This window comes from Choloepus didactylus (genome assembly GCF_015220235.1).
Source record: "Choloepus didactylus isolate mChoDid1 chromosome 23 unlocalized genomic scaffold, mChoDid1.pri SUPER_23_unloc6, whole genome shotgun sequence".
Taxonomy (NCBI): Eukaryota; Metazoa; Chordata; class Mammalia; order Pilosa; family Megalonychidae; genus Choloepus; species Choloepus didactylus.
In genome coordinates this window covers 285356-309958 of record NW_023637600.1, presented here as the reverse complement: position 1 = coordinate 309958, position 24603 = coordinate 285356, and the positions used below count along the sequence as shown (strand labels likewise).

At 43.2% G+C, this 24603-nt stretch overlaps 1 long non-coding RNA gene and 1 pseudogene across 1 annotated transcript in view; one reads left to right on the top strand and one right to left on the bottom strand.

Annotated features, from left to right (window-relative positions):
- LOC119525092 overlaps positions 1-23326 on the bottom strand; it is a 39258-nt gene extending 15932 nt beyond the window's left edge. The window contains exons 1-2 of the long non-coding RNA XR_005214916.1: positions 23038-23326; positions 12514-12619 (exon numbers count right to left, since the gene is read on the bottom strand). This is a non-coding gene — a long non-coding RNA (uncharacterized LOC119525092). The remainder of the gene's footprint in view (positions 1-12513; positions 12620-23037) is intronic.
- On the top strand, positions 19496-19828 carry LOC119525088 (annotated as a pseudogene).
- Positions 23327-24603: the final 1277 nt, after the last annotated feature.

Sequence of the window (24603 nt, the reverse complement as noted above, 5' to 3'; positions counted from 1 at the left end):
GCTAAAAATTACATGAAAAAAAGTTCATCTTCTCTAGCTATTAGGAAATGCAAATCAAAACCACAATGAGGAACCATCTCACACCAGTAAGGATGGCTGCCATTTAAACAAACAGGAAACAATAAATGCAGGACAGGATGTGCAGAAATTGGAATGCTTATACATTGGTGATGGGAATGTATAATGGGACAGCCTCTGTGGAACATATTTTGGCAGTTTCTCAGAAACCTGGATATTAAATTACCCTACAATCCAGCAATTCCAATTCTTGGTATATGCCCAGAGTTTATAAAAGCTGTGACACAAACGGAAATTTGTACACCAACATTAACAATGGCACTGTTCACAAGTGCCAGAAGATGGAAACAATCCAAGTGTCCTTCAACAAATGAGTAGATAAATAAAATGCAGAGTGTGTGTATATATATACATGAACATATATATATACACACACAAACACAACACACGCAATGGAACACTATACAGCAGTAAGAATGAACAAAGTCCTGAAACTTATGGCAAAATGGACGAACACTGAAGCTATGATGCTGAGAGAAATAAATCAGATATAAAGGGAGATATATTATATGTTACCACTACTATGAACTCCCTGAACAATGTAAAATCAACGTCTTATAATGTAGAACATTAGAGACTTAGAAATAGAAGCTTGTGGAGGGAAATGATAATCTAACATGTTCAGCTATGTTAATCAGAGTGAATTCAAAGGTATGGGAATGGAGAGGGGTGATGACGGTTTGCTAATGGGATTACAAGTATCAGAGCTTTCTTGAAAGTGAATAGGATTGAAACGGGTTGTTTAAAGGCGTGTATCCCACAGATAAGCACTACAAATATAGATAGGAGCTCACATGATATATTTCTAATGTATGACACTAGTACAGAGAGTTCAAAACAGAATGGTATATGGGAAAAATCTACCTAACACATACTAGGGACTATAATTAATAGGAATACCTTACTAGTACCACACAAATACTAGGGACAAAAAATTAAGGGCTGAAATGAGTTATTGGGTGTTATGGGTCATGAGAATTGTTTAAAATGGAGAGTGATTAGAAGTATACAACGCAGATGATAAGGTGAGCTATGGATGAATTATTGTAGACATACACATATTATGTAAACTTAGGAACCCCCTACTTTATAAGTCAAACCCTTGATATTGAGGCTTGTTCTTGGGAAATTTATGGTGGTAAAGGGGAGGATAAGACCACCTATAATTATGCTTAGGTGTCACCTCCAGAGATCTCTTTTGTTGCTCAAATGTGAACTTTCTCTCACTAAGCCCAACTCTGCAAATAAATTCATCACCCTCCACTTGATGTGGAACATGGCCCCCCCAGGTGAATGAGTCTTCCTAGCAATGTTGGACATGGATTCCAGGAATGAGCCTGACTGGCCATCGGGGAGTTGAGAATGCCTTTTTTACGAAAAGCATAAAAAAAAAGGCAAAAAACTAAGATTTCTGTGGCTAAGAGATTCCAAATAGAGTCAAGAGGCTGTCATGGAGGTTACTCCTATGCAAGCTGCAGCCAGATATTCCAAATGGCCATAGAAAGGTAAGCCCAAGTCAACATTATTTCCAAGAACCCTAAAGAATACCTGGATCCCTATCAGAGACTCTATAAAAGATTCACTCACTAAGGTTATTCTTCAGAAATAAATCCTCCAGAGAATTCCTATGCCAGCTAAGTCCCAAAACCCAGAGCCAATACTCTTCAAGAATATCAATCACGTGTCCCCTTTTCCCATAATGTCAACACTTTTCATTTTTTTTTTTTGATTTCTTTATAAGAAAACACAGAATTTCTTTATTCATAAAATGGCTATGTACAAATCAGTTTCCCAAGATTACAACATGGTAGATTTTCTTTTTTTTCTTTTTTTTTTAATCTTCATTTTATTGCGATATATTCACATACCACGCAGTCATACAAAACAAATCGTACTTTCGATTGTTCACAGTATCATTACATAGTTGTACATTCATCACCTAAATCAATCCCTGACACCTTCATTAGCACACACACACAAAAATAACAAGAATAATAATTAGAGTGAAAAAGAGCAATTGAAGTAAAAAAGAACACTGGGTACCTTTGTCTGTTTGTTTCCTTCCCCTATTTTTCTACTCATCCATCCATAAACTAGACAAAGTGGAGTGTGGTCCTTATGGCTTTCCCAATCCCATTGTCACCCCTCATAAGCTACATTTTTATACAATTGTCTTCGAGATTCATGGGTTCTGGGTTGCAGTTCGATAGTTTCAGGTATCCACCACCAGCTACCCCAATTCTTTAGAACCTAAAAAGGGTTGTCTATATTGTGCGTAAGAGTGCCCACCAGAGTGACCTCTTGGCTCCTCTTGCAATCTCTCTCAACACCACTTTTCAACATGAAAATGTTATCGTGGTCATTGCCTAGACATCCCTGAAGATCAGGAAAGTACCAGAGGAAGAGGTAGCAACAGAGAAGATGGAATTTAACAAAGGATTATGAATACTGAATCTCTATATAATTTTCTTTTTCCTAGTAGCTAGGGTTTTAGAATAGCTAGAAGGAAAGAACTGAAATGGTAGAAATGTAACCCACAGCATTCTTTGAAATGTGCTCTATAGCTACTTGTTAAATTGTAATTTGTATATTATCACTTCTCTCTCTCTCTCTCTCTCTATATATATATATATATATATACACACATATATATATGTGTGTATATATATATATATGTATATATGTATATGGTAGTGTAACTCAAAACATTTTTGGAAATTTCCTATATATCTACTTGTTAAATCATACTCTTAAAGTTACTACATTTTGCATATGTTATATTTCACAATAAGGAAATATCTGAAACAATGGAACTATAACCCATAACATTCTTTTGAAATTTACTAACTACTTGATAAATTGCATTTGGAAAGTTATCACATCTAAGTATATATGTTATATTCCACAATAAAAAATATGATTTAAAAAAGTATGCAAAAAACTCAACTACTGTTACTGGGATTTTTATACATTATTACAACATTATATGGTAATAGACTTGAACCCCCAATGGCATCTGGATGTCCCTGAAAAGGTCTGAGCTTGGGGATAATTTCTTCAAGCAGATGCATATCTTTGAAAACCTCAAGCTTCAGTTTATTCCATTTTCTTTGGACATCATCACATTTTTGCTTGTATTTCTTTTCTATGTGAGGAGGGGCATTTTTCTACAAAGCCTCTTTATTTTCTGCAAGTTTATCTATTGTAGGTTTTCCACACTCTAGGTAATGTCATCAACAACTTGGAAAAAGTATTAAAAGATTTAAAATATGAACAATTCATCTGTATAGATGAAACAATATGGACAATAAAGCAGGAAAAAGTCACTGTTTCAAAACCCTTTTACTAAAAAGAGAAATGTGAAGAAATCATGAAAAAATAAGCATAATTAAAAAGTCAAAACACTCCCTTCATGATTTAAGTGTGGGCCATACATAATACACTCTGTGCCCTAAAAGTCAGAGCAAAAAGCATGGTGATCCATGTTGATTTGTTTTCTCCAATCAAATAGTGAGAAGCCACAAAACACTAATCTAAATGACCAGAGAAACAGATGATAGTCCTCATTGTATTAAAGATTTTTTAACAACTTGAGAATTTGGGCTAATTGTAATAAAAGGCTCTTCTTGCATTAAAAAGGTATTCATGGAGAAACCAAGATGGAGTCTAAGAACTCCTCCATGGAAAACACTAGATAAGGACCAGAGAGTGACCCAGAATACCGGTGACAGCGATGAGCCAGCTGGATAAGATCTGCTAGTTCCCAGGGGCTGTATACTTGGTGAAACTGGGAGTCTGCATTCTGAAATGAGTGAGTAAGCTGGCTGGAAGTCCCACAGCCATGTGGCGATCTGGGGAAGCCAGGCTTTGGCATCTGGAGACCAACGGGCTCTTTTAATAAAAAGATAAATAAATAAAAGGGAAAAAGCCAGGAGCGGCTGCAGGTGCAATCGTGGGAACCACGCAGTAAAACACAGCAAGAGGGGGCTGGGCCGGCCTCTTGGTGTCTGGCCTGGAAGATAGCCCGCTGCAGACATCCCTGGGGCTGGGGGAACAGAGGGAAGTGCCAGAAGCCGAATGAAACCCCGCGGCTAACAGCTTGCTCCCGGGAGGGCTGGATAAACTCCTGCCTGGGGCTGTGCCCACAGCCCAGAGCCCTGCCAGTTGTCTCAGAGCTGGGAAGGAGGAACTGTGTGAGGAGCGGGGTGTGGAGATGCACCATTCGGCCATTTTTGCATCAGGCTGAAAACAAGCCGGCTCGGCCCGGCGGCCCGGGGCTTCCCTTGAGGGACAGCATGCACTGATGACGTAGCACGGCATTCCCTCCAGAGGTCCTGGAAAATCGCGGCTGGGCAGGGCGACCCACTCGGAGATCCCAGGGACACTACGCCAAGTCCGGTGGTTTGTGGGACAGTGAGAGAGAGGGGCTGGGGTTGAAATGAAATGAAGGTTTGGACTCCTGCGGCGGCCTTGAATCTCTGGGAACCGGGGGGATTTGAATATTGAGGCTGTCCTTCCTCCCTGGCCACCCGTACAAGCACCCCGCATTCAGGGAAGACGGCTCCAGCAACACATCTAGGCTGAGTTCTCCGGCTGGACCCCACAAGAATCATTTTCCCACATACCGCAGGGACAAGGTGAAGAACTGACTTGAGAGGTATAGGTGACTCACAGATGCCATCTGCTGGTTAGTCAGCAAAAGTTTACGTCACCAGTGTTTCTGAAAACTTAGATAGCGTTTTTCTTTTTTTTTTACAAATTGAAAGAACCCTGTCGAGCAAAGCAAATGCCAAGAGGCCAAATACAACAGAAAATCTCAATGCATATAAGAAAAACAGACAATATGGAGAATTCAACTCCAAAAACACAAATCAAGTTGTCAGAAGAAACAAAGTTCCTCACAGAATTAATCAAAGAAATGCAATTGAGGAACAAAAACATGGCAAAGGATCTAAAGGACATCAAGAAGACCATGTCCCAGGATATAAGCTACATAAAGAAGACCCTAGAAGAGCATAAAGAAGACATAGCAAGAGTAAATTAAAAAAACAGAAGATTTTATGGAAATAAATGAAACTGTTGGCCAAATTAAAAAGACTCTGGGAGGAGGAACCTAAGATGGTGACTAGGTGAGACAGAGAAAAAAAACACCTCCACGGAAAACACTAGATAAAAAACAAGAAAGGACCCAAAACACCACTTCCAGAGTAGCAACAGCCAGGCAGGTTCTGCTAAAGCCACAGGGAATGTGCATTTGGTGAAACCAGGAGTCTGCATTCTGAAACGAGTGAGTGTGTCAGCTGAGTCCCTCAGCCACGCTGTGGTGAGGGGAAACAGTGGGTTGGCGTTTTCTAAAAAAAAGAAGCCTGGGAACAGCTACAGATAAGACGGGAGGTCTGGACTAACGCCTCGGTGTCTGGGGTGGAGGATAACCCCTCCCACACCCACTGCTGATTGTCTCGGGTCCAGGGGAGCAAACAGGAGACGCACAACTTGCAGCCCTCTCCCCAGCGGGCGGGGCTACTCCTGCCCGGGGCTGAACACACAGCACAGAGCCGAGCCAAGAAACCCAGCCTGACAGGGAGTCTTTCCCGCAGCACCGCTCACACGACACAGTATCGGCCATGGACAGTGGCCTTGAATACACCCACAGCTGATTGTCTGGGAGCTGGGAGAGCGGAGCTGTGCAGAAAGGGGGGAGTTAATGCATTCCATTCAACCATCTTTGAAGCCAGCTAGGAACACCCCTACACAGCCTGGCGGTCCAGGGCTTCCCTGGAGGCTGGCGCTCACTTGTGACATGGCACAGCCCTCCCCCCCTCAGCAGAGGTCCTGAAGAGCACAGCAGGGAGGGGGAACCGCTCAGAAATCCCAGGGAACCTACGCCAATACCAAGGACTTTTGTGTCAGTGGCAGAGAACAGCCTTAAATCTCTGGGAATACCTGGGGGGTTGATTAACCTGTTCTTCCTCCCTAACCACTCAGGCACACGCCCCTCATTGAGGGCAGACAGCACTGACAACACACCCAAATTAAGTGCACCAATCGGACCCCAAAAGAATCAGATCCCCCACACCGCAAAGTTGGGAAGAACTGACTTGAGGGGAATAAGTGACTCACGGACGCCATCTGCTGGTTAGTTAGAGAAAGTGTATGTCACCAAGCTGCAATTCTAACAAATTAAAGATCAAGTAAAGCAAATGCCAAGAGGCCAAAAAACAACCGAAAATCTTAAAACATATGATAAAACCAGACGACATGGAGAACCTGAACCCAAGCACTCAAATCAAAAGATCTGAAGACACAGTTCCTGGCAGAATTAATCAAAGAACTACAGACAGGCAATGAGAACATAGCACGGGATGTAAAAGACTTGAAGAAGAGCATGGCACAGAATATAAAAGACATAAAGAAGACCCTAGAAGAGCATAAAGAAGATATTTCAAGAGTAAATAAAAAAATAGAAGATCTTATGGAAATTAAAGAAACTGTAGGCCAAATTAAAAAGAATCTGGATACTCATAATACAAGATTAGAGGAAGCTGAACAACAACTCAGCCACCTCAAGCAGCACAGAACAGAAAATGAAAGAACAAAACAAAGAATGGGGAAAAAATTGAAAAAATTGAAATGGATCTCAGGGAAATGATAGATAAAATAAAACGTCCAAACCTAAGACTCATTGGTGTCCCAGAAGGGGAAGAGAAGGGTAAAGGTCTAGAGAGAGTATTCAAAGAAATTGTTGGGGAAAACTTCCCCAACCTTCTACACAATATAAATACAAAAAGCATAAATGCTCAGTGAACTCCAAATAGAATAAATCCAAATAAACCCACTCTGAGACATATTCTGATCAGATTCTCAAATACTGAAGAGAAGGAGCAAGCTCTGAAAGCAGCAAAAGAAAAGCAATTCACCACATACAAAGGAAACTACATAAGACTAAGTTGTGACTACTCAGCGGCCACCATGGAGGCAAGAAGGCAGTGGCATGACATATTTAAAATTCTGAGAGAAAAATTTCCAGCCAAGAATACTTTATCCAGCAAAACTCTCCTTCAAATTCGAGGGACAGCTTAAATTATTCACAGACAAACAAATCCTGAGAGACTTTGCCAATAAAAGACCTGCCCTACTTCAGATTCTAAAGGAAGCCCTACCAACAGAGAAACAACAGAAAGGAGAAAGAGATAAAGAGAATTTTAACAGAAATATATAGTACCTTACATACCAAAGCACCAGGACACTCATTTTCCTCTAGTGATCACAAATCTTTCTCCAGAAGGGACCATAAGCTGGGACATAAAACAAGCCTCAAGAAATTAAAAAAATTTTTGAACATACTCAAAGCATATTCTCCAACCACAATGGAATACAAATAGAAGTCAATAATTTTTGAACTGTAACTCCACTATTTACTTCCTACATGATATAAATTACACAAACTCTAATGATAAATCAATGGTTTTGAACTCAATGTAAAATATGTAATTTTAGACAACTATATAAAGGTAGGGGAATGGAGGAGTATAGGATCATAGTTTATGTGTCCTATTGAAGTGAAGGTGGTATCAAAGAAAAACAAGATTGATATGGATTTAAGAGGTTAATTTTAACCTCCACAGCAAACACAAAGAAATTATCAGAGAATATAACCATAGAGATGAAAGGTAGAGTTTGGGTTAAGAGAAATGGGGGACGGGGCAATGGGGAGTTAAGAAATGAGGGTGGAGTTGCTGTTTGAGGTGAAGGGAAATTTCTAGTAATGGATGGTGGGAAAGAGCATTACAACATTCTAAAGGTGGTTAATCCCACTAATGGAAGGGAGGGAGGGGGTGGAATGGGAAGATTTAGGCTGTATATATGTTTCCACAACTGGAAAAAAAAAAAGACAGTCTAAATAGAAGATGATTGAATGCCAAAGATGAACTTGGATGGAATGGAGGATAGAGGACAGGTGGCACAAAGGGACACAGTTGAGACATAGGTAAAGGAAATATAGAATGTAAGCTTTGTATCATTGTTGAATCTTTTGTACTTCTTAGCTGCACTTAATGGGATTGCATAAAAGAATGTTCTTGTTCATGGGAAGTGTACATGTGAATTACAGTGTATGTTCAAGGATGTGTGCAGCTAGCTCTCATATGTTCAGAAGACAGAGCAATAGATGATGGATGATAGGGAGGGAGGGAAAGAAACAGCGATGTGACAGCATGTTAAGGTTGGTGGACTGAGCTATCGGGGGAGGGGGGTCAGGGTATGATGGAATTCTTTGTATGGGGCTAGTATTGTTTTTGCAACTGTTCCTATAACTGTGAATTTATTTCAAAATAAAATAAAATAAAATAAAACAAAATAAAATAAAAATAAAAAGGTATTTGTTAATAGCAATGAAAAGAATTAAATATCTAGGAAAAATTTAGACAAGGATGTAAAGGACTTGTACATGGAAAACTACAAAACATTGCTGAAAGAAATCAAAGAAGACCTAAAATAAGTGGAATGACATTCCCTGTTCCAGGATTTGAAAATTAAATATTGTTACAATGTCAATTCCACCCAAAGCAATTTACAGATTCAATATAATACCAATTTCTAACAGTCTTCTTTCAAAAAATAAAAAAGCTACTTGTCAAATTTATATGGAAGGGAAAGAGGATCCAAACAGCCAAAACTGTCTTGAAAAAGTAAAAGAAAGTAGGAAGACCCACACTTCCTGATTTTAAAACTTACTGCAAAACCACAGTAGTTAAAACAGTGCAGTCTTGGCACAAGGAAAGATACATAGACCAATAGAATCAAATTGAAATTTCAGAAACAGGCACTCTCCTCTATGGCACCCCTTTTCAAAATGGTGCCAAGTGCACTCAATGGGGAAAGATCAGTCTTCAACAGATGGTGCTGGGAAACCAGATACCCAAATGCAAAAGTATGAAAGTGACCCTAACCTCACACCATATACAAAAACCAACTAAGAAACAGATCACAAGGGAGGGCAAGGTGGTGGCATAGAAAGGTGTGGAATTTAGTTAGTCCTCTAGAGCCACTAATAAATAGCCAGGAACAACTAATAAATAGTCTCCAACAAGTGGGGACATCCCTGACTGGACACTATCATACACCTGCCTGGAATAGGGGGAACGGCTGAGATCACAGCATAGAACTGTAAGTAAAACTCCCCAAACTGCAGAGCTGGCACCCGTCCCCAACCAGCATGGCAGGCTGAGTGGAAACTTCACTGTGGGAGAAAGAAGCAGGCTACCTGGAGTGAGAAAAAGGAACTCAACCAAGCTCCAATCATGGTTTTTGTTAACAAATCTGGACTACTGAATACAAGCCACAAGCACACATAAACCCTGAGCAAGCAGGAAAGTACCCTGAAGTTGCTCACAGCAAAGACGGAGGGGCTGACAGAAAAATAAATAAAAACAGAGGCTTTTAGAGTTGGCTGAACTCAGAATACTGGAAAATGGACACGTCCCAAGAAAAGAGGCAGAGAGAACCAGGTACCAACACCAGTCGACCAGTGCAAGTGGGGGGCTGGTGACAGGCTCTGAAAAGGGGCTTTCTTTTCTATTTTTTTCTCCCACCCCATTCTGGAGTTTATTCTTATACATTATATAGCTATCCCTTTTTTAGTTTCTAGTTTACTAGAATAGCTAGAAGGAAATACCTGGAACTGTTGAACTGCATTCCAGTATTCTTGATTTCTGAAGACAATCGCGTACCTATATAGGTATATATAGTTGTAGTGACTGTGTGATTGTGAAAAACTGTGGCTCACACTCCCTTTATCCAGTGTATGCATAAATGAGCAGAATAAAGGGGGACAAAAAGTAAATGAATAATTGGGGGGGAGTATGAAATGTTTTGAGTATTCTTGTTTACTTTTATTTTTATTCTTATTTTTGGAGTTCTGAAATGTTCAAAAATTGTGATGAATGCACAACTATGTGATGATACTTTGAACAATTGATTGTAAACTTTGGGTGATTCTATGGTATGTGAATATACCTCAGTAAAACTACATTAAACAACAAGAAATAGTGGTCTGGCTAAATAAGGCACAACTCCAGAAGTCATCCCCCAGCCACTCTTTCTGCAAATATTTGCAGAAGTATGCTTCATAATAGCCAAAAAGTAGAAACAACCAAAATGTCCACTGATTGATGAATGGACAAAAAAATGAAATATTATCCATACAATGGAACATTATCCAGACATAGTAACGAATGAGATGTGTGCTAATACATGGATGAACCTTAAAAATGTTATGCTAAGTGAAAGAAGCTAGTCATAAAACACTATGTATCATGTGATTCCATTTATATGAAATGTCCAGAATAGGCATATGTACAGCACAGAGATTGAAAGTGAACTAGTGGTTGTCATGGGCTGGGGGAAAGAAGGAATGGGGAATACAGTAGGATGAATAATGGCCCCCCAAGTTCCTTAAACCTGTAAACTTTACCTATTTGGAAAAATGGTCTTGGTGAGTGTGATTAAGTAAAGGATCTTGAGATGGGGTACTATCCTGGATTTTACAGGTGGGCCCCAAATGTACTTATAAAAGAGAGGAAGATTTCCAGAGGCTGGAAGAGGTAAGGAACAAATTCTTCTCTAGAGCCTAGTGGGAGGATGATTCTGATGGAGGATATCATCTGACTTTCATGTGAAAAGCTTTACACTGGCTGCTGTGTGAAGAACATAATGTAGAGAGTAATGGTGAAAGCAGGAAGACAAGTAATAAAGATACTAGAATAATACAAAAATAGATATTGGAGCTATGAAATAGTGTAAAGAAATGGTTGTACTAAGAAGAAGTAAAATTCTGAGTCAAAATCTTGTAGCCATAACCCACAAAATTTATTGATGGATTGGACTTTGGGTGTGAAAGAAAGGATGACACACAAAAGATGATGCTTAGCAGGTACATCTATGAGAACAGAGACTAGGCAGAGGTATTGGCTAGGTACATATATTTGGGAGTCTTATATAAATAATATATATTTATATTATTTGAAATACATTACTTTAAATAAATATAGCATTAGTTAGAGCACAAAACTGGATGACATCACCTAGGGAAAGAGTTAGATTGAGAAAAAAGAGCCCTGGACATGCCAGCCATTAAATGTCAGGGAGATGAGAAGGAAACAGGAGTATCAAGAAGGAACTCAGAGCTGCTGAGACAGGAAGCATCCTGGAATCTAAATGAAAAATTATCTAGAAGTAGGGTGAACTGAACTCTGGCAAATGCTGCTAATAGATGAAATACTCTGAAAATTAAAAATGGACCATGAAATAAACCAATAGGGAATTTGTTGTTGACCTTGACAAGAGTGATTTTCAAGGAGAATGAGAAAAGAATTGGAGACCACAAACACAGACAACTGAGAAATTTTTCTGTAAGAACCAGAAAAAATAAAATGAAATATGCAGGACAGGGATGTCTCATGCAAAGAGGGACATTTATTGAGAGACGATATGAGAATTAATATGTTTGCTCATGAGATGATCCAGAGAGACAGAACACTTAATAATCCAGGACAAAGAGGAGACTTCCTAGAATGATATCCTTGAATGAACAAGAGTAGTTGGATTTAGTGTGGAGGCAGAGGATTTCACCTCAGCTGGAAACCAAATAATTCACCAGAAGTAATGGGACAATGCCTGAGATTTTATGGAGAAAGTTTAGAATGGTGAATAAATGGCTGTGGTAGACATTCCCCAATATGCCCACCACCACCAATGAATCCCATTTCCTGGTGTTCATACCGTGTGTAGTCCTCTCCCCCACTGTACCAGGGTTGGGCTGTGGGACCAATCACATATGGCAGAAATGATGTTATGTCAATTCAAAAATTAGGTTATGAAAAGACTCTGGTTTTGGTCATCTTGGTTGCAAGATTGCTCTCTTGAACACATTCTCTTGGGGGGAACATGACAGGAACTGCTCCAGGGAGAGATTCAAAGGGTAAGGAAATGAGGTCTCCGGCCAAAAGCCAAGTCATCCAACCTAGGCAAGTCTCAGAGAATACAGACTCAGCCAAATTCTTGTCCATAGTCTCAAGAGAGACCCTGAGCCAGAACTACCCAAGCTAAGCCACTCCAGATTCCTGACCTTCAAAACTGCGTGAGATAATAAACATTATTTCAGGCTTCCCAATTTTAGGATAATTTGTTACATGGTGATAGATAACTGATAGAATGGGATCTCACTGAGCTGTATCCTTCAATGTGTTGGGCAAAATTCACCTATAATCTCACCTACTGGCATGTAATGAATTCAGATACCACCCCCCATCCAGTTGCATGCAATTACTTCACAAAATAAAGCCCTAAATGAAAGGGCAGAGAAGGAAACAAACTAACCCCATGTAAGTGGTGGTGTTTTTTTTTTTTTGGCTTAACAGCAGCAATTTATTGGCTCACGGTTTCAGAGGCTTGATGTCTTGCTTCCTCTCAGGGTTGGTATGTTCTGCCTGGTCAGCAATCCTTGGGGCTCCTTGGCACCTCCGTCACAACCCCATGTAAACTCCTCAAAAAATACACATTTCCATTGAATGAACTACTTTAATTCATTAATGGAAATCTTAGGGTAAAAACTATATATCAACCCATTTTTGCCCCAGAGCATGGTAAAAAAAAAAAAAAATCACAGCTTTACTTCGCTTTCATCTCTCTGGTACTCTTAGTTACTCAATCTTACCTTTCAAAAGACTGGGTGATAGAATGCCATCCTCCTTTTTTTAAAAATTAATAAATTTCATTTTGAAATAAATTCAATCTTACAGGAATAGTTGCAAAAACAGGACAAACCCCATACATAGAACTCCATCATACCCTGACCCCCCTCCCCTGATAACCCGATCCATCACCTTTAAGATCCTGTCACACCACCATCTCTTTCTTTCCCTTCCTATCTATCATTAATCATCTATTGCTCTGTCCTCTGAACATATGAGAGCAAGCTGCACATATCTCTCTGAACAAACAATATAATTCACATATACCTTTTCTGTGGACAATAACATTCTTTTATGCAATCCCATTAAATGCAGCTAAGAAGTTCAAGAAATTCAACATTGATATAAAGCTTACATTTTATATTTCATTTTTTATTCTCTTGTGTCCCATTTGTATCCCTTTGAGCCTCTTCTCCTCCATCTTCAGATCCCATCCAGGATCATCCTTGGCATTTAATTGTCATCTGTTTAGACTTTTTTTTTCTATTGTGGAAACATATATATAGCCTAAATCTTCCCATTCCACCCCCTCCCTAGCATTCCATTAGTGGGATTAATCACATTTAGAATGTTGCAATGCTATCACCTTCCCACCATCAATTTCTAGAAGTTTCCCTTCACCCCAAGCACAAACCCTGTCTCATTTCTTAACTCCCATTGCTCCTTCCCCCATTCTCAGAACCCCTACTCTACTTTTCATCTCTATGTTCATATTCTCTGATACTTTCTTTTTGTTTACCATAGGGCTTAAATTTAACATCTTAAGTCTATAACAATCTTGTTTTTCTTTGATACCAACTTAACTTTCATATGACACATAAACTATGTTCCTATACTCCATCATTCCCCCACCTTTATGTAGTTCTTGTCAAAAATTGCATATTTTACATTGAGTCCAAAACCAGTGATTTATCATTACAGTTCATGTATTTTAGATCCTGTAGGAACTAAATAGTGGAGTTATAAATCAACATTACAGTAATATTGGTATTTATATTTATCATGTGATCTTTACTGGAAATCCTTATTTCTTCATGTAGTTTCAGTCAATTGTTTAGTGTCCCTTCCTTTCAGCCTGCTCAACTCCCTTTAGCATTTCTTATAGGCCGGATTACTGATGATGAAGTCCCTCAACTTTGATTCTCTGGGAATGTTTTCGCTCCCTCTCATTTTTATCCTCCAGATGTTTGTGAATTCTCCAAGTCTCTGATGGTTATTGACTTCTATTTCTATTCCATTGTGGTCAGAGAATGTGCTTTGAACAAATTCATTCATATTTTTTTAAATTTTATTGAGGCTTGTTTTTTTGTACCAGTATACAGTCCATTCTGGAGAAAGTACCCATGATCACTAGAGAAGAATGTGTGTCCCGGTGACCTGGGATGTAATATTCTATATATGTCTGTTAAAATTCTCTGTATCTCTCTCTCCTTTCTTTGTTTCTTTGTCAGTAGAGCTCCCTTTAGTATCTGAAGTAGGGCAGGACTTTTATTAGCAAACTCTCTCAGCATTTGTTTGTGAAAAATTTTAAGTTCTCCGTCAAATCTGAAGGAGAGTTTTGCGGGATAAAGTATTCTTGGTTGGAAATTTTACTCTCTCAGAATTTTAAATATGTCATGCCACTGCCTTCTCACCTCCATGGTGGCCGCTGAGTAGTCACTACTTAGTCTTGTTTCCTTTGTATGTGAATTGCTTTTCTCTTGCTGCTTTCAGAACTTGCTCCATCTCTTCAGTACTTGGCAGTCTGATCAGAATATGTCTTGGAGTGGGTTTATTTGGATTTATTCTATTTGGAGTTCACTGGGCATTTATGCTTTGTGTGTATATATTGTGTAGAAGGTTTGGGAAGTTTTCCCCAACAACTTCTTTGAATACTCTTTCTAGACCTTTACCCTTCTCTTCCCCTTCTGGGATACCAGAGTCTTAAATTCAGATGTTTTATTTTATCTATCATATCCCTGAGATCCATTTCTGTTTTTTTGATTTTTTCCCCATTCTTTCTTTTGTTCTTTCATTTTCCATTCTGTGGTCCTCAAGGAGGCTGAGTTGTTGTTCAGCTTCCTCTAGTCTTGTATTACGAGTATCCAGAGTCTTTTCAATTTGGTCTACAGTTTCTTTATATTTACTCTAGCAGTATCTTCTTTATGCTCTTCTTGGGTCTTCTTTATGTCTTTTATATCCTGTGCCATTTTCTTCTTCATGCCCTTTATATCCCATGCCATGCTCTCATTGCCTATCTGAAGTTCTTTGATTAATTGTGCCAAGTACTATGTGCCTTCTGATCTTTTGATTTCGGTGTTTGGGTTCGGGTTCTCCATATCGTCTGGTTTTATCATATGCTTTAAGATTTTCTGTTTTTGGCCTCTTGGCATTTGCTTTACTTGATTTTTCATTTGTCAGAACTGCAGCTTCATGGTGTACACTTTCTCTAACTAACCAGCAGACGGAATCCATGACTCACCTATTCCCCTCAAGTCAGTTCTCCTCAACTTTGTGGTGTGTGGGGATCTGATTCTTGTGGTGTCCAATTGGTGCACTTACTTCGGGTGTGATGTTGGTGCTGTCCGCCCTTAATGAGGGGTGTGTGTCTGAGCAGGTAGGGAGGAAGGGCAGCTTTAATAATCAAACCCCCAGGTGTCCCCAGAGATTTAAGGCTGTCCTCTGCTGCTGACCCAAAAGTCCTTGGTATTGGTGTAAGTTCCCTGGGATTTCTGAGTGGTTCCCCCTTTTCTGCTGTGCACTTCCAGGACCTCTGCTGAGGGAGGGTGGGCCATGCCATATCACAAGTGCACACTGGCCTCCACGGAAGCCCTGGGATGCCGGGCTGTGCCGGAGCATTCCCAGCCCACTTCAAAGATGGTTGAATGGGATGCATTAACTTCCCCCTTTCCACACAGCTCCCCCCTCCCAGCTATGGGACAATCAGCCATGGTTGTATTAAAGGCCACTGTCCATGACCGATATTGTGGCATGTGAGCGGTGCTGCATGAAAGACTCCCTGTCATTCTGGGTTTCTCGGCGCGCCTCTGTGCTGTGGGTTCGGTCCCAGGCAGGAGTGCCCCGCCTACCAGGGAGATGTCTGCAAGTCGTGGTTTTTTTTTTTTCTCCTTTGGCTTCCGTTTGCTCCCCTGGGCCCGAGACAATCAGCAGTGGGTGTAGGAAGGGGTATCCTCCATGGCAGACACCGAGGCATTAGCCCAGCCCACTCCTGTCATATCTGTAGCTGCTCCCAGGCTTATTTTTCTTTTAAAGTACTAGTCCATCTCCAAACACCAACCCACAATTTCCCCACACTGCAGCGTGGCCGAGGGACTCTCAGCTGACTCACTCACTCGTTTCAGAATGCAGACTTCTGTTTCACCCAATGCACGTTCCCTGTGGATTTAGCAGACCTTGTCTGGATGGTGCTTCTCTGGAAGTGGTGTTCTGGGTCAGTTTCTGGTTTTTATTTAGCATTTTTCACAGAGGTGTTTTTATGCTCTGTCTCACCTAGCCGCCATCTTAGGTTCTCCCCTCCTCTTTTTTAAGGCAGCAATTTAGAGGGCTCTGGAAATATCTGGATTAATGAGTGGCCTGAATTTATCATGTACATTCAGTTTCCTACAGGAAACATTGCATAGATAGTAATATTCTAGCACAGAGGTATTAGGAAAAAACTGAAGAATACATCATATAACCTTTTTATAAAAACCTCTTTCACCTTACCTCAGGTGTGCACTCATATTTCTAAAGCTCTTGAGATAATTCAAGCAGAAGGTCACATCCTAGAGCCAATCAGAGAGAAAGTATAGTAATACATAACATTATCTAGGGATATTTTACAACACACTACCATTTGGTTGTTGTAGCAAGCATCTTACACTTAGCTGAAAAAACAATTGATCTCAGTTTCCCAAAAACCTGTTTCTCCAATCTACTCTAAGTCAGTAAATAAAACACTCCACCTTTGAACTGCCCACATCAAAACCCTGGTCCCAGGTCTCAGGGGTTTCACGAGAGTCAAGGGGGGCTGCACTAGAGTTGGGGCCAACACACACAGAAAACAAACAAGAAAAAAAAGGGAAATAGGCAATTGGAGAAAGAAATCAAGAAATGAATTTTTAAATGTTTTAAAAAGCATTAAACTGGGCCGGAAGTGTGCCAAGTGGACATCATTATGCACTATGCTCTGGTGGACATTGTTACTCTGGTAGACATCATTACACACTATATAGATAACCCTTTTTAGGATTTAATGTATTGGAATAGCTAGAAGTAAATACCTGAAACTATCAAACTCTAACCCAATAGTCTGGACTCTTGTAGACAACTGTATAACAATGTAGATTACAAGGAGTGACAGTGCGATTGTGGAAACTTGTGGATCACACTCCCTTTATCTAGTGTTTGGATGGATGAGTAGAAAAATGGGGACAAAACCTAAATGAAAAATAGGGTGGGATGAGGGGAATGATTTGGGTGTCCTTTTTTATTTTTATTTTTTATTCTCATTCTGATTCTTTCTGATGTAAGGAAAATGTTCAGAAATAGATTGTGGTGATGAATGCATAACTATAGGGTGGTACTCTGAACAGTTAACTGCACACCATGGATGACTATATGGTATGTGAATATATTTCAATAAAACTGGATTTAATTAAAAAAAAACACAATGAGATATCATTTCAGACCTAGTAAAATGGCCACAATTAAACAAACAGGAAACTACAAATGTTGGAGAGGATATGGAGAAGTAGGAACACTTAATCCACTGTTGGTGGGAACGTACAATGGTACAGCTGCTGTGGAAGATGGTTGGTGGTTCCTCAGAAAGCTAAGTATAGAGTTGCCCTATGATCTGGCAATCTCGCTACTCAGTATACACCCAGAAGAACTGAAAGCCGGGACGTGAACAGACATCTGCACACTGATGATGATAGCAGCACTATTTGCAATCCACAAAGATGGAAACAATCCAAGTGTCCATCAGCTGATGGATAAACAAAATGTGATATATACATATGGTGGAATATTATTCAGCACTGAGAAGGAATGAAATCTTGAAGCCTGTGACAACATGGATTAAGCTTGAAGGCATTATTTTAAGTGAAATAAGTCAGACACGAAAGGACAAATATTGTACAATCTCACTAATATGAACTAATTATACTATGCAAACTCATGGACACAGAATCTAGAATATACATTGGCAAGAGATAGAATAAGGCTAGAAAATGAAGAGCAGTTGCTAAAATGTACAGTTTTTAACTAGGTTAAATTTAATTGTTTGGAAATGCACAGAGCCGATGTGAGCACATTATTTTGAGTATAATCAGCAGTGCTGAATTGGGTATGAATGTGGTTGATACGGGAAGTTTAGAGTCATTTATATCAACAGAAGGAAATTCCGAGGTTAAAACATGACTGCATAACTCAGTAAATCTTAAGTTTTTGGACAATGTGAACAATGACTGCAATTAATAGTACAAATATTAGAAATTTTCCTTCATGAAGTAGACAAAATGTACAGAACTATTACAAGGAGTTAGTAAGAGTGGTATATGGGGGAAAATGCACCTATTGCAAACTATGGACTACAGTTAACAGTAATATTGTAATAGAATTTCCTCAACACTAACAAATCTACCACCTTAATGCTAGGGATCAACAATGGGGGGGACAGGGGTAGGAGATGTTCTGGATTTCCTATTTTTTCTTTTCTTTTCTTATTTTCCTGGAGTAGTGAAAATTTCCAAATTTTGATTGTGGTGATGAATGCACAACTATGGGATAACACTGTGAGCCATTGGTTGTATTTGGATTGCATGGTGTGTGGCTATGTCTCAATAAAATTGAATTAAAAGAGAAAAAAAAGGTAGGAAAAGGTAGGAGCAATCTGTGTGTTGATCAACTGATGAGTAAACTAAATGTGGTATATACATACAATAGAATATTATTCAGCCATAAAAAGGAATGAAGTATTGAGACCTACTACAACATGGATTAACCATCAAGATAGCATGTTGAGTAAAATAAGCCAGACACAAAAGGACCAATATTGTATTATTTCACTTACTTGAAATACCTAGAATAAGCAAATACACAGAAACAGAGACTGGATTATACGTTATCAGCGACTGTGGGCTGGGTTGGGAATTGGGACTTAATGCTTGATGGTCATGGAGGTTCTGTTTGGGGTAATGAAAAAGTTTGGTAATGCATAGTGGTAATGGATAGTGGTGTTGGTAGCCCAATACTGTGAATGTAATTAATATCACTGAATTTTATACATGATAGTGGTTAAGATGGGAAATACTACATTGTATATATGTTACCACAATGTTACCCACAATAAAAACAAAGATAAAATAAATGGTAAAAAACAAAAAAAACAAACAAAAAAAAACATTAAACAGTCTGGGCCGGAAGGTTGTGCGAAGTGGAGACGGGGGCGGGGTTATAAAAGCGACTTACGATTTTTAAATGCATTAAGCCCCTCAAGAGACAACGAAGGGCCCACGGGCTGCTCAGAAAAGCCATCTCTGCATTGTTCCCCAGGCGGCTCCCCGCTCCCGCAACCACCTCCACTGTGCGCTGCCGCCACCGCGGACCGAGCAGTTTTATCGCCAGAGCCCCGAACACTTGCTTTCTTTCTAATCCGTTAGATCAGATCACCAGTGTGCCCCAGCATGTCAGACACAGCCGTGGATACCAGCTCCCATATCACCACCAAGGACTTAAAGGAGAAGGAGGAAGTTGTGGAGGAGACAGAGAACGGAAGAGATGCACCTGCTAATGGGAACGCTAACAAAGAAAATGGGGAACAGGAGGCTGACAATGAGGTGGATGAAGAAGAGGAAGAAGGTGGGGAGGAAGAGGAAGAGGAGGTAGAAAGAGATGGTGAGGAATAGGGTGGAGATGAAGATGAGGAGGCTGAGGCTGCTACGGGCAAGTGGGCAGCTGAAGATGAGGAGGAGGAGGATGTGGACACCGAGAAGCAACAGACCGATGAGGTTGACTAGACAGCAAACAAGTTAACATTAAACTTAAAAAATATAATTAGTCCGCCGTGACCTATTCACCCCCCACTTCCGGTCTCGGGATCTACACGTGCTCCCCTCCAAGGGGAGAGGCCGCCCCCACCCACCGCGGGCAGCGCCCCCCGCAGGAGACACGCGCTCTCCACCCCCCAGCCAGGACCACAGCGCGGATTTGCAACATGGGAGGGAAAAATAACCGAAACTTCCAAGGCCCAGCTTTTTTTCTTAAAAGTACTTTAAAAAGGAAAATGTGTTTGTATTTTTTATTTCTGTTTTATATTTTTGTACATATTGTTAGGAGTCAGCCATTTTTAATGATCTCTGATGAGCATTCTGTTCTACTTCTGACCTTATTCATAGTTTGACCATGTCTACTATCCTCTAAAAGGAAAAAAAAAAACCTTCTAAAAACCAGCAAAAACAACAAAAATCAATCTTATTCCGAGTATTCCACTAACATTTTTGTGTATGTATAAGCAGTTGGTTTGCATGAGATGGTTAAAAAGGCCAAAGATAAAGATTTCTTTTTTCCCTTTTAAATTTTTATTTGTAAAGTTGATGTTTATTTACTTATTTGTGGCCTGTTTGATGTATGAATCAATGTTGTCCAACAATAAACCCGAATTTTATTTTGCTGAGTTGTTCTAACAGGGAGAGAGCGGGGGAGGGAGGGGGAGAGGGGGAGAGAGAGAGAGAGAGAGAGAGAGGGAGAGGGAGAGAGAGGGAGGGAGAGAGAGGCACCACAAGGGGGTCCGACGGGAGGGAGGGCGCTGAGGGCCTGGTGGGGCCCCTTCCCCAGGAGCGCAGGTGGGGACCGCGGGGGGAGGGGAAGCCGCGGGAGGGGGAGGGGAGGGGGCGGGAGGCCAGGCCCTCAGGGCGGCAGAGGGAGGGGAATGAGGGGACAGGAGGAAAGGCGAAAGGGACCCACCGGGGATCACCAGACAGTCCCTTCGGAATACCATGGCGGGGACAGACCCCTCAGGCCACAAAGGACCAGGAACACCATCAAGACCCGCGGGGCCTCAGTCACCGAATCCTTCCTGCCTCCCCGAAGGGAACGCTTGGGCCCATTCTAGGTGCCGCACACCCCAAGCCGGAGTCCTTACCGGTGGCGTCCATGTCAGTCCTAGAGCTGCGGGAAACGCACCAGGCCCAAGGCGCGCCCCAGGCGAAGCCCGCGACAAGGAAGCCGCCTCAGCCTCAGGCACCGACGTCGCCTCCGCACAAGAGCCCGCTGCGACCTCTGATTGGCTGCCAGGTCCTGGCGCGAGGTCAGGCGCGGGTCGGGCGCATGTGCGCGCTCCGGCGCCCCTAGCGGCGACCTGGTGCTGCTGCAGTCTGGCTTCAGGGAGTGCAGTTAGCGGCAAAGACCTGGTGTCCCTACAAGGGCCTGGGTTACCAAGGTTCAGTCCCTCGGGGAATACATTTCCCTTCCTAGCATCCAGCTCTCATAATCCTCAGGTGTGTCACCTTTTCCATAAAAGCAGTAGCGTGTCCTCCATGGTTATGGACCTTGAAAGTGCAGCTGGGCCTTGATGCCCCCTTCCTGGAAGTTGCAACTAGGGGCGATCCAATCTAGCCCCCTGCCTGGTTTTGCACTTGCAGCTATTTAATAATGATGCATACAATTTTAAGTGATTGCGGGAGGAGGTTAAAAGAACGTTATTTTGTTGACGAGAAATTTACATGAAATTCACATTTGTGTCCATAGATAACAATTTTATTGGAACACAAACAAGTCCATTCCCTTGGGTATTGTCTCTGGCTGCTTTCCTCCAACAACATCAGAGTTGATTAATTGCAACAGAGACTGCCCTTTACTGCCCTCAAAGCCTAAAACATTTACTACCTGGCTCTTTATAGGGAACGTTTGCAGGTCGTTGGTTTACTTGAACTTTTTCTTCTTTAATTGATTGACCAATCCTCCCAAAAGTTTATGTTAATAATCTTGTGAAAAAACCTGCTTTTTATTTTGTTAATCTGTAAAGCTATTGTCTTCTCTATTTCATTTATATTTTCCCCATTCTTTATAATTTCTTCCTTCTTGACCCCTGTGGGCTTGCTCAGTTGCTACTCTTTGCAACTTTTAAGAAAGAAGCCTGGATCACTGTTTATAACCGCCACCTCCCCGATGTGTTTAATGCTATAGATTTCCCTTTAAGTACTGATTAAGCTTTGGCTCACAATTTTGAGTGTAATATGTCCATTATCATTCAATTACATTTATTCCATAATTCCTCTAGTGATTCTCTTTTATTGGAAGGGTTATGTGGTAATATTTTATTTTCCAAAATATGTGGGATTTTTTAAAACTATTACTTTATCAATTTCTAATTTTGTGGTAATATGGTCAGATCACACAAGCTAAATATGATTGATACTTTGCACTTTAAAGTTTCCCCACCCCCCACCCTCAGCTTCTCGGCACGCCCACCCCCCCCTCAGGCCCTGCACCCCGCGAAATGCAGAGAACAAGCTGGGCAGAGGGCCGGCGCGGCTCTCCAAGAAGAAAGCGGGAGCCCTGCGATCCCAGGGCGCATTTCTCTCCCGCACGGGGCCGGAACACGACCACCCCGCCCTGCTCCCAGCCCTGCGGGGCCTGCCAGGACTCCTGCTGCAGCCAGTCGCAGAAACGGTCTTGGCCGCCACCCGGAAGAGCGGGGCGACTCTGGGCAGAGGATCCCCAGCCCCAGCGCAGAGGCGGCCGGACCTGACGGCCCCTGTACCCCGGCCGCCCCCGCCAGGATGCCCTAGCCCTGAGCCCTGAGCCCGGCTGGCGCGCTAACTCCGGAGGCGCGCAGCTCCGGGGAAGTAGAGGGTGCGCCGGCTCCGCCAGCGGGCAGCCTGTCCCGGCGCGGACGAAGCAAACTCCGGGTAGCGGGCACCAGGCGGCGAGGGATGCTCGGCGGGTCCCGCTGCGGGCAGTGACGGTATCCCGGCCACCCGCCCACACTCTCGCCCCGCTTCGCCGCTCCACGCCGCCCCGGCGCCTTCCCACTCCTGCCGACCGCAGGCGGCTTCGAGGAACGCGGGTGCCGGGCTGGGTGCCACGGAGCGCGCGGCGGGGTCACTGGCACGTCCAGGGAAGCTCAGAAGAGCCCCGCTCGGCGTGTGCGCGCCCCTCTACCTCCGGGGCCGGCCCCTAGTTGCCCCGGACTCCCAAGAGGCCGGCGTGGGGGTCGGCAACTTACCTGGAGCGAGCCGGAGAGCGAGAGCAGCAGGAGGAGCGAGCAGGAGCCCGCGGTCATCTTCCCCGCCGCGCCGTGCCCAGACGCCTGCCCGGTGTCCGGAGTCCGCTCGCCGCCGCCACCGCTCCCCCGCGCCTGCCCGGAACCTCCAGCCTGGCTGCGTCCGCCGCCCTCGCCGCCCGGGCTCCCCGGAACCAGGCGAAGTGGGTACGGCGGCGCGCACCCTCTGGCCGGTGCGTCTGTCAACCTCGCAGCGGCCCGCGCCTCGGTTCCGCGGGATCCCAGCGGCAGGTGAAGCCCCGCGGCCGCCCCGCCGAGACCCCGCCCCGCGCCCGGCCCCTGCGTTCCCTGCTCTAGAGGCAGGCCTTAAAGGCGCAGCTCCCGGGTCCCCGCACCGCCCTCTTCCCTTCACCGCCCCCTTCCTTTCTCCGCCCCTCCGGGATCAGCTCCCTGCGAGGCGAGTCCCCCTGGGGCCAGAGATGCCTAGGACACTCTGCCTCCCGGGGCCAAGCGGGGTACTGGCGTACCCGAGAGAAGTGAGGGCCCTGTCCCCAAACCCAAGCACCCCGTTGGATGGGGAGCCTCTGCTGGCTTAGTCGGACTTCCTGGCCTGGCCAGCGGTGGGAGCCCACACTTCCATTCTGCCCTTTCTTTAGTTTAGGAAGTGTGTCTTCTTACCACATTCCCCGCCCCAGGCCTGCCTCAGAGCTTCAAGCCCAAGTGCAGATCACTCTCCCGAAGGCAGAGGTAATTAATAAAAAGTAGGATTAGGCCAAGGCTGGTCCTGCTCCTGATGTGCCCCTAAGGTTTGGGGGTGGTACTGTCTGTCTGTGCGTCCATGCACTCGCTTAGGGCGGAGAGGGAGAAGAGACTCTCAGAGGGAAGGGCTGTCTGCTGACCAGCAGCCCCCAGGACAGCCAAGAGCCAGCTCCCCTTGCTTGGCGTGAGTGATTCCCAAGGTGGAGGACATTTCAGCAAGTGAAAAATAACGTCCAATTGGAAAGTGACTCAGGTTGTGTGCTCCTTTCCTTTCGGCCAAGGCACCAGGCCCAAGGCGCGCCCCAGGCGGAGCCCACCACAAGGAAGCCTCCTCAGGCCTTGGCCGCTGTAGTCCCCTCTGCGCACCCACTGGGACCTCTGCTTGGCTTCCAGTTCCCTTCCTGAGGCCGGCTGCTGGTCAGGCCCATGTGCGCTCTCTGGTTCCCCTAGCGGTGAACTGGTGCTGCACAGTCTGGCTGCGGGGAGCAGAGAGAGCAGCAAAGACCCGAGGTCTCTGGAAGGGCTTGGGTAGCAGAGGTTCGGTCCCTCCAGGAATATGTTTCTCCTTCTAGAATCCAGGACTCATAACCTCAGGTGTGTCACCTTTTCCATAAAAGCACTAGTGCATGCTCCATGGTTATGGAGCTTGACAATGCAACTGGGCCTTGACACCCCCTCCCCTGAGATTGCATCTGGGGCTGAATCCAATCCAGCTCGCCACCTGGTTTTGCACAGCTTGCAGCTAGCTAAGAATGGTGGTTACAATTTTAAGTGGTTGGGAAAGGAGGTTAAACGGAGAATGTTATTTTG